Here is a 13,783-nt window from a genome sequence, read left to right on the forward strand (position 1 = left end):
CCATGTACACAAAATGAATGCTTTCCCTTTTTAAAAGGAAAAAAACATTTTGTTGCACACACAAGTTTAAGTCATAAATATGACAGAGTTTCACACATAGTTTTTTAATAATCTTTTATAAGTATGTCATTAATTAAGCAATTATTGGTTGGCTAAGTGTATGCATTACCTACAGCTTGGTTGCAGTTAGAAGTAAATAGAGAACAACTGGGTTAGGTTTAGGTTAGGCACGACAAAGGACTTGATTACTTTTATAATTTGTACCTATTTTTTGTATTTTATAGTGACCAGCGACTACAATTAAGAATGATTCAATTTTAGGGATTAAAAACTAGTTGGTCAGGTTTAGAAAAAGATCGTGGTTGGTGTGAATTAGAAACCCAGCAGATACAGATCGGCTCTAGCTGCCTAAGTTGGCGCATCTGTTAATCAAAGCAGCCAAATCCTAAACTCCAGTATCCTGTTATACATGCACATAAAAAGAATTACTCAACATAAACAAAACAGAAATGTAAAAAATAGTTGTTATGAGGATTCTTGCTTTGGAGACAGCCTCAAGTGGCCACAAGAGGAACTGCATGCTGGCTTCATTTTTCAGCCCTGGAGGTTGCTGTTTGGTTAGCCTACTGATGCTCAGTGTACTGGGACAATTTTATGCTCCAAGTGACTCAATGGTTGTTAGTTGGGATGGTATAAAACTGACATTTGGCTTTGACCGAATCAGCGGTTGATCTTGTTCGAAGTATTTATCGGCTTGACTTTAGTTACTGCACACTGCACATCTGTTGGTCGTAGGAAATGTGGGGCTTTGGTGCTGCAGCTCTAATATGGATGTAGAGGGAACATGGTAAATACGGAGACTTTTATTTTAGACTATTATTGAGATGAATGAGCATTTCTTAATTCAACACCAGCCTTGGAATAGTGGACTCTGCCTCAAGCAAGGATACTTTTACAATATTGAGAAAAGCTGACTATAAATAATGCCAAAATAGTGATACGTATAATAAAATCTTTGGAATTATAACTTTAATGAAACATAAAACAGTGAGAGATGTGGCACTCAGTAGCACAAAGACGGAACAAAGTGATTGAAAACCTGTGATGGGCGATTTGATTTTCACTGTATGTTCGCACAGCCTGAAAACGGCTGATTCTCCTGCAGCTCAGATTTAGTTTAGAGGCCATCAGTTGTCAGTCTGCCTTCAAATCATCAGGTGCAGGACTTAGATTGGATCTTTTTGTTGACACTGCTTTGTGCTCAAAAGGGATGTTTGAAATTAGCATGAAAGGAGGTATGTGAGCTGCTGATATGACCTGACCTGATTTGAACATTTTGTCTGAGATCACAGCGCTCCCCGGAGGGTTAAGACAGACATATTTTTCTTTGTTGTACTTTGTGGTATTAGTGTTAAAATCTGTGCCAACATCCCATTTTTTGCAGTATAATTCTTTACTCTGCTTATAATTGTAACACCTCCTCGCCCGAGTGACCTCCTCCAGCCTGTTCACCAAAAATCATTTGCTTTTTATCGATACATTGACTTTTCTATCTCATCCAATAATCTTTTGTGATGATTTTGTTTTTAATTTTAAAGACTGTGTTGGGAGAACACTTGATTATATGCTTAAAAAAAGTTTGAATAATCCTCTCAGGACTGTGCAGCTTCCTAAAAACCAAGTCTGTGTGTGTGTGTTCGGCTGCCTGTGACTTTTGCATTGCTCGTTTTGATCTCAGACAACAAAAACCCTTCAGCCTATTTTATTTTTGTGTTTTCGGGTCAGAGCTGTAAAAGACTTTGTGGATAAAATTCTCCAGTCTTAGTTGGATTATAACAATCCATAGTAATGAAGGCGAAACGTGGCAGGAGAGTTGAATTTGTAATGAAAAACAAGAGTCCTCCAACTTCTTTAATCCACTGTGTGTCCTAAACAAGACTTGTATTTTATATTTATTTATTTATTCAGAGACAACATACTCATATCCAAATCTCACACATTCATTTGAGAAGGAAAAGAGTAATTAATAAATAAATCTTCAGGGGGGGAAACAACAAAACAGAGCGAAGCCAGACGTGCCCACAGTGTTTCATTAGGGAATGCCACGACTGCAAATATACTGTTGCTCACACAAACACAACAACAGCTTAACAAGATAGCACAGGAGGTTTAACAAGCAGGTTACTTCCTTGCCTCTTGGGCTGATAAAAATGTTTGTTTCCATGGCAACAAAGCATTGTTATTTTACAATCCACTCTTAACTGTCACCCCTTCAACTTTTTCCTCCGTCTCATATTTCTCTGTTGCTTCCATCACAGCATCTCCCTCCTTTTTTCTATCCCCGTGTTTATCCTTTTATCTTGACCTGCATCTCTGCCTCTCCCCCTCTTTTCTCTCATCTCTCCCTCCTCTTCCTCCCTCTCTCCTTTCACCGCGTTTCTCTCTCTCTCTCTCTCTCTCTCTCTCTCTCTCTCTCTCTCTCTCCCTCCCTTCTTATTTTTCCCTCTACCCATCTCTACTTCCTTCATTATAAAGCTAAGAGGATTTGGTGGTGTGTATGTGCGCGCGTGTGTGTCCCAAGACCCAATTAACCCCATGAAAATCTTCTCACTGCTGAGTTGTTGCACAAAATGAGAGACGTTTTAAATAACTAGCTTTAGGTGTAGTGTTTTCACATTTGGCAAACGGAGGCAAATTGTTCAAAGACAGACACGTTGAGCATCATGTGAAAATGTCTGTCAAGTACGGCGTGCTGACCTAAAATTGATGTGCACGTGGCATCAAATCAGAGGTGGATCAGTTTGCAAACATCAAAGTTAAACATCTTTCCATCTGAAGTATCTAAAAACTGTCAGCTCTCTAATTTTAGCTGATTTTCACTCACTTATCTTGTTTTCTTTGAATGCTGAAAATGTGACATTAAATAAACCTGAGTTTGTGAGAAAACGCTTTGAAGATGTCTTAATTTGACAGGAAATTGATCACTGCTGCTCCTGATTGCATTCATCCTAGCCACAAAGACACCAACATACAAGGATTTTTTAACACTTCACCTGCAAAAGCTATTTATTTGTAAATTTGTATCAATATAAGCGAAAATATCCAGTGAGCAGCACTTCTCTGGCCATAAATTCATTGTTGATGCCAGAGATCAGAATTTTGCAGTGACAGGAAGCCAACGGTAACTCAAAGTAACCACTCATTCCAACCAAGGTATGCAGAAAAGCATTGCTCAACATACAACATATCAAACCTTGAAGCAGATGGGCTACAGCAGCAGAAGACACACCACTTGCCAAGTTGTCCAGATGACATCCTTGGGGAGGTATGGAGATGTCTAGGAGAGATAGCAGTGCACTTTTTAACCAGATTATTTAACACAATCTTGGAGAATGAGCAGAGCTGTAGTAACAACAGAGGAATAAAATTTTGGGGCCAAAGTCAGGAGTAGGAGAGAAGTATGTAATGGTGGTGTGGGACATATATGAGGACAGCAATACAGTGGTGAGGTGTGCAGTGGGAGTGACAAATGGGTTCAAAGTTGGAGTGGGATTACATAAGGGATCGGCTCTGAGCCCCTTCTTATTAGCGATGGTGATGGACAGACTGACAGATGAAGGTTGGCACCAGTCTGTGTGGACTATGATGTTTGCAGATGACACTATGATCTGTAATGAGAGTAGAGTGCAGGTGGAAGTAAACCTGGAGTTGTGGAGGTATTCTTCTCTGGAGAGAAGAAGAATGAAGGTCAGTAGCTGTAAAGCTTAACATGCAAGATACAGATAAAATAAATAAATAAATAAAAGTGGATGAATTTAAATAGCCGAGGTCAAAAGCCGACTTCAATAGACAGTGCACAAGAGAGGTTAAAAGGAGCGTGCACAAAGGGTTGGAATGGGTGGAGATGGGTGTCAGTGGTGATTTGTGAAAGAATGATAGCAGCAAGAAGGTTTTTAAAAATGGTAGTGAGACCTACTATGATGTACAGTGTGAAGATTGTGGTGCTAACAAAAAGACAGGAATCTCCAAAATGAACAGATGATTCTGTTCGCCTGGACGTAGCGTTTTGTGGGAGAAACGTTTCGTCACTCATCCAAGTGACTTCTTCGGTCTGAGCTGACTGCAGCTTTCCCCAATCTTAAAAAGACAGGAGGCTGAGCTGGAGGTGGAAGGATTTAAAATGAGTACATCAGAAGTTACAGGTCAGGCTGAGCAATTTTGGAGACGAAGTTAGAAAAGGCAAGGTTTGGTTTCGATGTGTGCAGAGAAAGGATGGTGAACTGGTCTTTACTGTCCTGAAATGATGTGTTACATAAACCATCATCACACATGCAAGCCTAACCGCAGGTTTGAGGGAATGTAGGTGACTACGCCTGGCTTTTGCTGAACTGTGCTTGTCGTACTGTGAATGTTGCATTAAAGTAGCCTTCTAAATGCCACTGTATTACTTGCTCTCAGTGTTTAATAATTTCTGAACATCATGATGCTGATGCCCAAGGACACTTTGTGCCAGGCCAATATTGACACCCTGGGTGTAAGAATGGGTTGAGCACAGTGACTGAAGATGGAGTTGCATTTGTGATGCCCACTGGCCTCAACAAAAATTTTCTTCTCTAAAATGTATAAATACTTAAAATGTTTTTCTTTTGGATTCTTCACAATGCCATATGAGGATTGTTGGAGCATGTGCCTGTGGAGCAGCTTACACTGGAATGAGTCAAACGGCATCTTGCAGTTTCCTTAGTACATGAACATGTAAAATAGTATATGATGTGACGCAGGGCTAGGTGTTCAACTAATACACAGTTGTGCAACTAAAGGGCCACCTGGCAGCACAATGAGTCGTCAAATCAACACGGATGCATTATGACTCACAAGGAAACAGATTCTTATTAACAGTAATATATCTAACATACATCTAATATATCTAATAACTGCAGAAATAAAGCAAACATTAAATATTTTTTCACTGTTTAAAATGCATCTGAATGCTCCGATTCTGTGAACAAACATTTAATAGTCCAATGATACCAGGGAGGACACGGTAAAAGCATCTTTAATCATTTTACCACACCTCAGAACCAAACACCAACACACTAACACGCACGCACACACACGCACAGACACACACAGTTAAAGGTGTCTGGGGGCCATTGAAGGTATCAGGTGTGAGCCAGCTGTGAACGCAGACTGGTTAATAAGCCGTCTGTGTTTGAATTAATGATTCATAAACCTGTCTGTCTAAATGTGTTGCCCCAGACTTGTGTTTATAAATGTAGTTTTCACACCCCGAAAGGAACAAAACACAAGTAAATGTTAAAATGATGTTTCATAAAGAAGCCTTCTTCATGCGATGCCACCACAGCTGCTTTATGCTTGAAACATATTTGCATGTACAACTTCCAGTAAAAAAAGAAAAACGAAGCATTTTTGGTGGCTTATAATTAAAATTTATACAATATCAGGCTTTCATAGCAGGGCAGTACCAGCGTGTAACTTTTCATTTGCATGCTGAGCTGTCCATGACAAGCTGGAAAAAAATTGTCGGAATCTGTATTATGCTGGGGAGAGAGATCAGTGATATCATTAGGCGTTCGGATCATTGTCTAATGGCAAATTCAATTTAGTGTAAAGAGATAAGATGAAATTGCAGAGACCTGAGACACACAGAAAATCCAAGAAACACAGTTGTTCAAAGACTTGAAAAATGAGAAGATTGTTCCAAATCCTTACTGCTGCTAGAAAACTTTGATACAGTTCAAAGTAATTCAATTTTCTGCTGTTCATTCTTTTCTCTGACAGAGAGCTGCGCTTTCTCTTCTTTTATTGCCAAGGCTTGAAATATTAAGTGAAGGACGTGAAGGTGGTGTTATACTGTAACAGATGCATCTCTTTCTCATACAAGCCTCACAGTTTGTCTTTATAATCACCTCTTATACACTACTATTAATTGTATTAGATATAAATATATAATTGTTTCCAGTATTGTTTCTTCTGTTTCTTACTTGGACTTGTTTTGTGAAGTTACTCAACATTTTTCAAAAATATTGGATCACTGTGACATTTCATACCAACTGAAATCTACTGTGGTCTCTTCTGTTAGCCGTGACTGAGACTGTCCTCCCTTAAAAAACAATCTCAGTGGCTGTTTGTGCAGAGATCATATTACATGCCATTGTTGTGTTTTATTTTTTCATTTTTACTCGAGAGGCGTTGCATGATTCCCTCTACAGAAACACAATTATTCAAATCGTAGTTTGCTGTGGACCCTCACTTCATTCACTGTCTGCAAAAAGCCATTTTAACTATAAATAGTTTACAAGACGGATGTATACACTATAACATCAGTGACTGGTTTGTGAGGCCCCATTATGAAGGTTTGACTGTTTTCGCTGTTGACGTCTTGGTGTATTGAAACCTATAAAGTCCATAAAGTCACCTGGAAAGTGTCTACTGAGTCAAGCTGTGTTCATTGTACGATAAAGACCCTACACTGATACAGATAAAACCCCAACAATCAGACCACCATCTATGAACAAACACTTGGCGACGGTGGGAAGGAAAAACCTCCAGCAGAATCATTATATAGTGCTTTTCTATTCACACTTTAACTTAAATTTAAAAGCACTTTATTCTGTACACACAAGTTCTTAATCACTATTTAACACTGACAGTTATTCCAACACAGGGGTGGTCGATTTAAAGCAGAATATGCCAGGCAAAGACTCCAATCAGGCTCACTGGCTGATTTTGAAAAAAAAAATGAAGGAAAAGATACTTTTCCAACTGATAAAGACCTCCATTCATAATACAGCAAACATTTTTCTCTTTTTTCATCATCTACTATAGAAGATTTTTTTTCTTTTTTTTTTTTTTTTAAGTCAGTTTTCTGTGAATTAACAGAATTGTTCTGTTTTATAATTAGAACAAAGTCTGGGAAATGAGCAACCAGAACTTTCTCTAAGTTTACACATTTATTTCTTACAGTTTAAACAGTATAGAAAACAGATTTCTTTCACTTACTACAACAACATTTCTGCATCATGTGCAAAAATCTTCTTCTATTAAGATATCTCGGGTTTTAAATGTGTACTTAAAGTTCTTTAAACTGTCAGAAAGGGGAGTTTTACTGGTCCAGCATTCTTAAGATCAAAGTGGGCTGCATGTGGCCCACAGTGTAAAATGAGACTGACATCCCTGACCTAACACGTATGCTTTTGTAGTGTAGGAGGAAGCTAGAGTACCCAGAGGAAACCCACAGAGAGAACCAGGAAGTGAACAGTCAACCAAGAGACTCAGACCAGTAGTCCAACCACCGCAGCAGTATGCTACCCGCTAGAAGCACTGTCTTGTTCATTTCCCCTTCCCTTTAATCCATTATTCGTTTCACTGGCCCTACAGTGCTCCTATCCAACACTGACAAACTATAAGGACAGAGTGCAACAACTAGAGTCATGGTGCCACGACAATAACTTGGTCTTAAACACCAAAAAGACCAAGGAGATCATTGTAGATTTCCGGAAGAAGGGTCATAACAACCATCTGCCTCTCTTCATCGGCAGTGAGGCGGTGGAGAGGGTGAGCAGTTTTAAATTCTTGGGGGTAACTGTGACCGAGGACCTGTCCTGGGGCAACCATATCACCTCAGTTGCACGGAAGAGCCCAACAGCGCCTCTACTACCTGAGGAGACTGCGGAGCGCACACATTCCCAGATCTCTGATGTTGAACTTCTACAACTGTGCCATCAGCAGCGTTCTGACGTATGGATTTCTAGTGTGGTTCCCCAGCTGCACCAAGGCCGATCAGCAAGCACTCCAGCGGGTGGTGAAAGAAGCTGGCAGAATTATTGGAATAAGTCTGCCAGAGATTAGTAATATCTTCCCCACTCGCTGTCTGAGACGGGTGCACAGTATTCTGCGGGACCAACATCACCCTGCGCGCCACCTTTTCCACCTGCTGCCCTCAGGGAGAAGGTACAGGTCTATACAGGCCAGAACATCCAGACTGGCCAACAGCCTGTATCCACAGGCTGTGAGGCTCCTGAACTCTCTGCCCCCCTCTCACGGACAATAACCATATCCAACTTCTTAATAGCACTGAACTTACTTGTCAGGTTCTCATGTTTACTTGTCATGTTCTCATGTTGTTGCTAAGGATTAAATATTAAATATTAAATATTTACACTTGGGTTTTAAGGGGTATTTATTATTTTCTTCATTATTTTATTTACGGGTTGTACGGAAGCCCCAAATGCAATTTCATTGTTCTCTGACAATGACAATAAATAAATAAATACAAATACAAAGTGCGTGTCCTCTGTGCTCACAGAGCTGTGTGCCGAATGCTGCAGTACATTCCCAGTTCACAGTCAGAATATTAAGTGGAAAATTCAGGTAAAATGACCACATTAGATATCAGATAAAGATATTTGTGTTCAAGTGACAGAGCCCTCTAATGGGAACGGTCACTATGACAGAAGCAAAGGAAGATTTCAGGTGCTGCAGTCAGAGTCACAAAGTTTGAGTGGGGAGAACATGAAAGCATGGTTGACAAATTTGGAAATTTACATTGAATAAAGAGTAACGACAAAGACAACCATGAGAGACTTGCTCCATTAAACGGACCTCACCCTGTCTCTGTCATGGTACTGGGTCTGCTTCATTGTTTATTGGATTTTTCTCCATGTTTCCTGTTTTATTTTGAAGGAGTCTTGTGTTCTTTGTTTATCGTATTTAGTTTAACTTCCCCTGTCCCATCATTAGGTTCATGTCAATCGGTTGTTTCCCCTACCAGTTCCCACTTCCCCTGATCACCTCCTGTGTGTATTTAAGTCCTCTGTTTTCTGTATGTCTTTGTCATGTCTTTGTTATGCACACCACAGTCATAGTGTGTCATAGTATTTCATGTTTTTTCATAGTTTTCTCTGTTTGCTTATTTTTGTCATATGCCATCAGCCAAAATAAAGACTCCCCTTTTGTTTCACCTGCAACTCCTCTCTCAGTGTCTGCTTCTGGGTCCAATCAAAAAAACACACCGCCGTACCCCGCCATGACAGTCTCAGAGATTTTGTTCAAGAGAAGAAGGTGATTGTCCAGTTTGAGGGTAAACACCCTCATCAGGTACCATCAGCTGTAATAATGTTGATATTCTGAGCCAGTCCTAGCTTCTATCAGGTTAGACAATTTAACATTAACCAAATGACTAAACCTAACTGAAGCTTTGCTGTCGCAGCAGTTGCAACACGAGTTGTTTTTTGAACAGTTATTTTAACAGCATTACTATGATTTTTTGTTTTGGGGTCATTTGTGGAGGAATTTAAATGCAGTAGAGAGTTGGGGTTTGAGCGTTTAAAAGCTTCACTGGAGATCTGCATTTTCTGCTGTTGTAGCTGGTACTAAAAACCAATGAGTAAGATAATTCTCAAATATTAGAAAGTTTTCAAATGCAGCATGGGATTCATTAAGGGTAATGTGATTCCCAGTTTAATATCAGTCCTTGCACAATCAAGGCAGAGACAAATTTCCCAGATTTGGACTGGATTGGTTTTCTGTCGTCATGGATACAAATATTGCAGTATTATTGGTTTTATTGAAACTACAATTTTATCACATTTTTAACCACTATAATTGAATTTGCCACCACAGGGTGGCTTAGAGAAGGCTCCAACTCAAAAAAAGAGGTCAGGAAATGGAAGTGTGTTCTTTTAAACTGTTGAGTTCACAGCATCAGCCTCATAGCAAGTCTGTTCATATGCATTTAAACACGTTTTTATCCATCAGCCAGTTATTTATTTATAGTAATGTATATATATTTATATATACTCAGCACTGGTTTTGTGCTGAGGCCAATATTCTCATACCTTACTATTTTACTGGTGTCAACACGTATTAAATACACATGGCCTTTTGTTTTGGACTGGGAAACGTAACATGCAGCATGTTACGCTGGTAACAGTGAGTTTCATCGCTCATTAGTACAGCCCATTCTAGAGGCTGTTGGGGCCCCAGGCAAAAATTCACCAGCGTTCATCACCATTATGTTACCAGGTTGACTGCTTATGAAGTGTTAATATTGTAAGTACTAATTTTTACTCTGCCTGCTTGCTATACTAACACATCGGCAATCAGTGCCTTGACTCTGAATCCCAGTTACTTGTGCTTGTCTTGGCTGTACCATGGGCAAACATTAACTAAGGTTAAATATCAAAGTAAACAAAAATAAAGTCACACTAATGGAAGTTATTCAAATACCCTCCCCCCAAATTTAGTTGCCTGATAACACCATAGGTCTAGAATCATTCTATATTGACACAAATATGTTTGTTATCAGTTACCTAACACTGCAAGTAATTTGGTTTCTTTGCACTAAGGCGGTGACATGTGATGATAAATCTTCTTGGGAAAATAAGGATGTTTTACGATTTTCCCTGTTCACAAATAGGTCAAAGGTCAGTGTCAATTATAGGAGCTGTGGCTTGAAGAAAGCTTTGCTCCAGGACACAATCATTCACACTTGAACTTCAGCCTACTGCTTTGCACCTCTTGGCCACTCGAGCAGATGACTTCTGGTCTAAATTTTGACTTCTCCCCTCAACTCTCTTTAGGCTCCGCTCTTTTCCCTAAACAAAACAAAAAGGACATAAAATAATTCTTGGAGTGCGGTAGTCATCTTGAGGGTATCAGGTGCTCTGTATGGCCCTACCCTAATGAGCCACATGTGACCAGTTAAAAAGGGAACCATCTGATCTGTCCATTCGCCTCATTACCGCCCAATACATATTAATGTTGAGGGTCACATCTTATACATACAACATACATATTCATAGCACACATGCAGGGCCATATATGTATCAGTGACATGGACATGATGGGCTTACAGATGATTTCCAGTTCCTTTCTTTTATGTTTTGTCATGATGGCCAGGTATCTGCTGGTCTTTGTACTTCTGTTGTATTTTCTTTTGTCAGACTGTGTGCCGCACACATGTTAATGCTCTGAACATGACAAATGGCGTCTGTGGTACTCAGTCATCATTGTATTGCACAGGGTTACACTGATTCGAGTTGCTGGTTTGCAACTCCTTAAACCAGAGCTTGTGTGGTCATAAGATCTGAGCAGCTCAACAGACAAAGAAATGTTGTCGAGATTCCAGGACAGAAAATAGACAGAAATGTATGAAAAAGACAGAGAAATATTACAGATATTTTTCTTTTTTATTCCTTTAATCATCTTGAGACCCTTCAGATCTATCTCTGGACCCCTTGGGGGTGTACTCTGAAGCTACAAAGGCATTTATGAAGACAAGGGTGTTATGGGTAACAGTGGGTCACGAATAAGCCAGTGTGCACAACTCCCAAATTACATAAAAATTGGATCTGAGAGTTAAACAAGCTGATAAATTGAACCAGCTCCCTTGGAGGCAGACTTGAAGCGGAAAAGCAAAAGCATGTCAGCGTCACACTCACAGTTCTTAAGGTGTACAAGTAACGCACGCACACAACTCTGAACGACTCTGTGCTTGTTTGCATTAGAGGAAGTGTCAGCCTTTAGACAGTGTTCTCCACCGCTATCATCTAAGCACAAAACAAGGGAATAGCTTTTGTGAAAAATGTATTCACTCCTCTAGTGGAGTGCCTCAGACTGAGAGACCCCCCGTGACAGAAATGATGTCATCTCTTTAGCTCAAATGCCTGTTATCATGTATTTTTACTTTCCCCTCAAACAAGGATGGATACTAGCCAACTGAAGTAAGCTTTTTCAAAGGTGGTGGAAAATTACCCAAAAAAGTAGATGAAATGATCATTTATTTCATCTAGAAGAAAAAAAAATGACTGGGAGTAAAGATGTAATCAGACAATGCACATACAGGTACTTTGAAAAGTAATGACAACATATTTGCCATATCTTCATGTGGCCCCGTTTTGTGATTACTGCCCTTTAATAGTTTAATTCCACAATACCAGCACGATACCAGCAGACCCAGCAGTCTTGCTCAGCATACTATTAGAAAAAGATAATTAAATGCACAACTAGATTTAGGCTAATGCTACAAATTTGTGCTAGTTGAAGCCAATGTCAGTGTCATCCATCACTACCTTTATCTGCTCGCCGTGAGCTGCCTCACTGCAGCTCCCCTTCCCTCTTTCTTTACATTTAAACCCCATTTGACCTTCCATTTGTCCTCTATAAGACCTGTCTCTATTTATTTTTCCCCTCTCTTGCTCTCTCTCTTTGTTTTTCTGTCTTTCCCCCTCCTTCTGTTTTCTTTCCTCCCTCCTGCGTTGTATCTCTCTCTGTCAGTTTTTGTTTACAAACCCTTTCATCTGGATATTGCTTTATATGTAAAACCCCTCTATTTCAATGGAGTTTTATTTAAAACCCTGTCATTTAAATAGCTCTTTAAAAGACAGAGGAATGGAAAGTCAACAAGGACCCTACAATTGTGTTTTCTGACAGGACTCGCAAACCCGCCGACACACACAGACACACACACATGCACGCACAACGCTTGCCTGTCTACATGCATCCGAGTCTATTATTATGCTAATGAGTCTCCAGTCTCCACATGTCCCCACAGCCTCTGCACACACACACACACATACACACACAGACATATTTCGCTGAACTCAGCAGTATAGCTGCACTCGTGGCTAGCAGGGAAAATAACGAGGAATGGACAATTTCACCATCACAAAAACAGATGGGACAAAATGGGCAGTGTGTGTCACTGATCATCATGGAAAGACAGAGAGAAATACACTTACACGTCCGCTGACACATATGTACTGAATACTTTCTTTTCCTTGGATTATCTTGCTTTCTATGAATCTGGAACTTTCTCTCCAGTGATGAAGCATTTTATAAAGGAGAAAGATAAAATGCTCAACAAGTAGGAGGCTGTACACCTGACAGTATGCTGACAATATGGCTCTACTATCAGCAAGTGCAGCTATTTGTTACTGTGTATTACGAGTCCAGAAATGCTGGGACGCTGTAGATAAAGTGGGAATAAAAACAGCGTGCAACAGTTTGCAAATATCTAAAACCAATATTTTATTCACCATAGAACTTTGAAAACTTACTGATCAATTTTGAATTTGAAAGTAGAATAAAGAAGAAGGGCCCTTTATTGTCATTGCACATGTACAAGAAAAGTGTGGGTGCTCCACACCAACTGTGCAGGAATAAAATATAGATAGTAAGACATGCATCTCAAAAAAAGTTTGGACAGGGCCATGTTTAGCACAGCAATTTCTCCAGATGCTCATAATCTTTTGACGACATTATGTACTGTAGATCAGCGGTCCCCAACCTTTTTTGTGCCACGGACCGGTTTATGCCCGACAATATTTTCACGGACTGGCCTTTAAGGTGTATTAAGGATTGTTGTATTAAGGATAAATACAACAAAATAAAACTAGTATCGGTACCGAAAAAAGAAGATTTATTCATAACACACGTGAAAAGACCCAACGATAAAAACGATAACAAAATAACGCTCAAAACCGGAAAAACCCCTGAAAACCATACATTTCACACCTGAGCCTCAACTCTCGTGGCCCGGTACCAAACGACTCACGGACGGGTACCGGTCCGAGGCCCGGGGGTTGCGGACCGCTGCTGTAGATGACATTCCACAGTACATAATAAGATATTCAAGGTCTTTGCAAGTTTTCATTGAAAAACCTTATTCTGAAATTGTAGTTGCAGTTTTATTTTCCAGTTGTTTAACCCCTCTCCATCTTTACTTCTGAGAAACTCCCAGTCATCTTTAATACCCAGT

The sequence above is a fragment of the Haplochromis burtoni genome, unplaced genomic scaffold (assembly GCF_018398535.1).
Source record: "Haplochromis burtoni strain Fernald_Lab_line unplaced genomic scaffold, NCSU_Asbu1 Contig_543, whole genome shotgun sequence".
In the NCBI taxonomy this organism is placed as follows: domain Eukaryota; kingdom Metazoa; phylum Chordata; class Actinopteri; order Cichliformes; family Cichlidae; genus Haplochromis; species Haplochromis burtoni.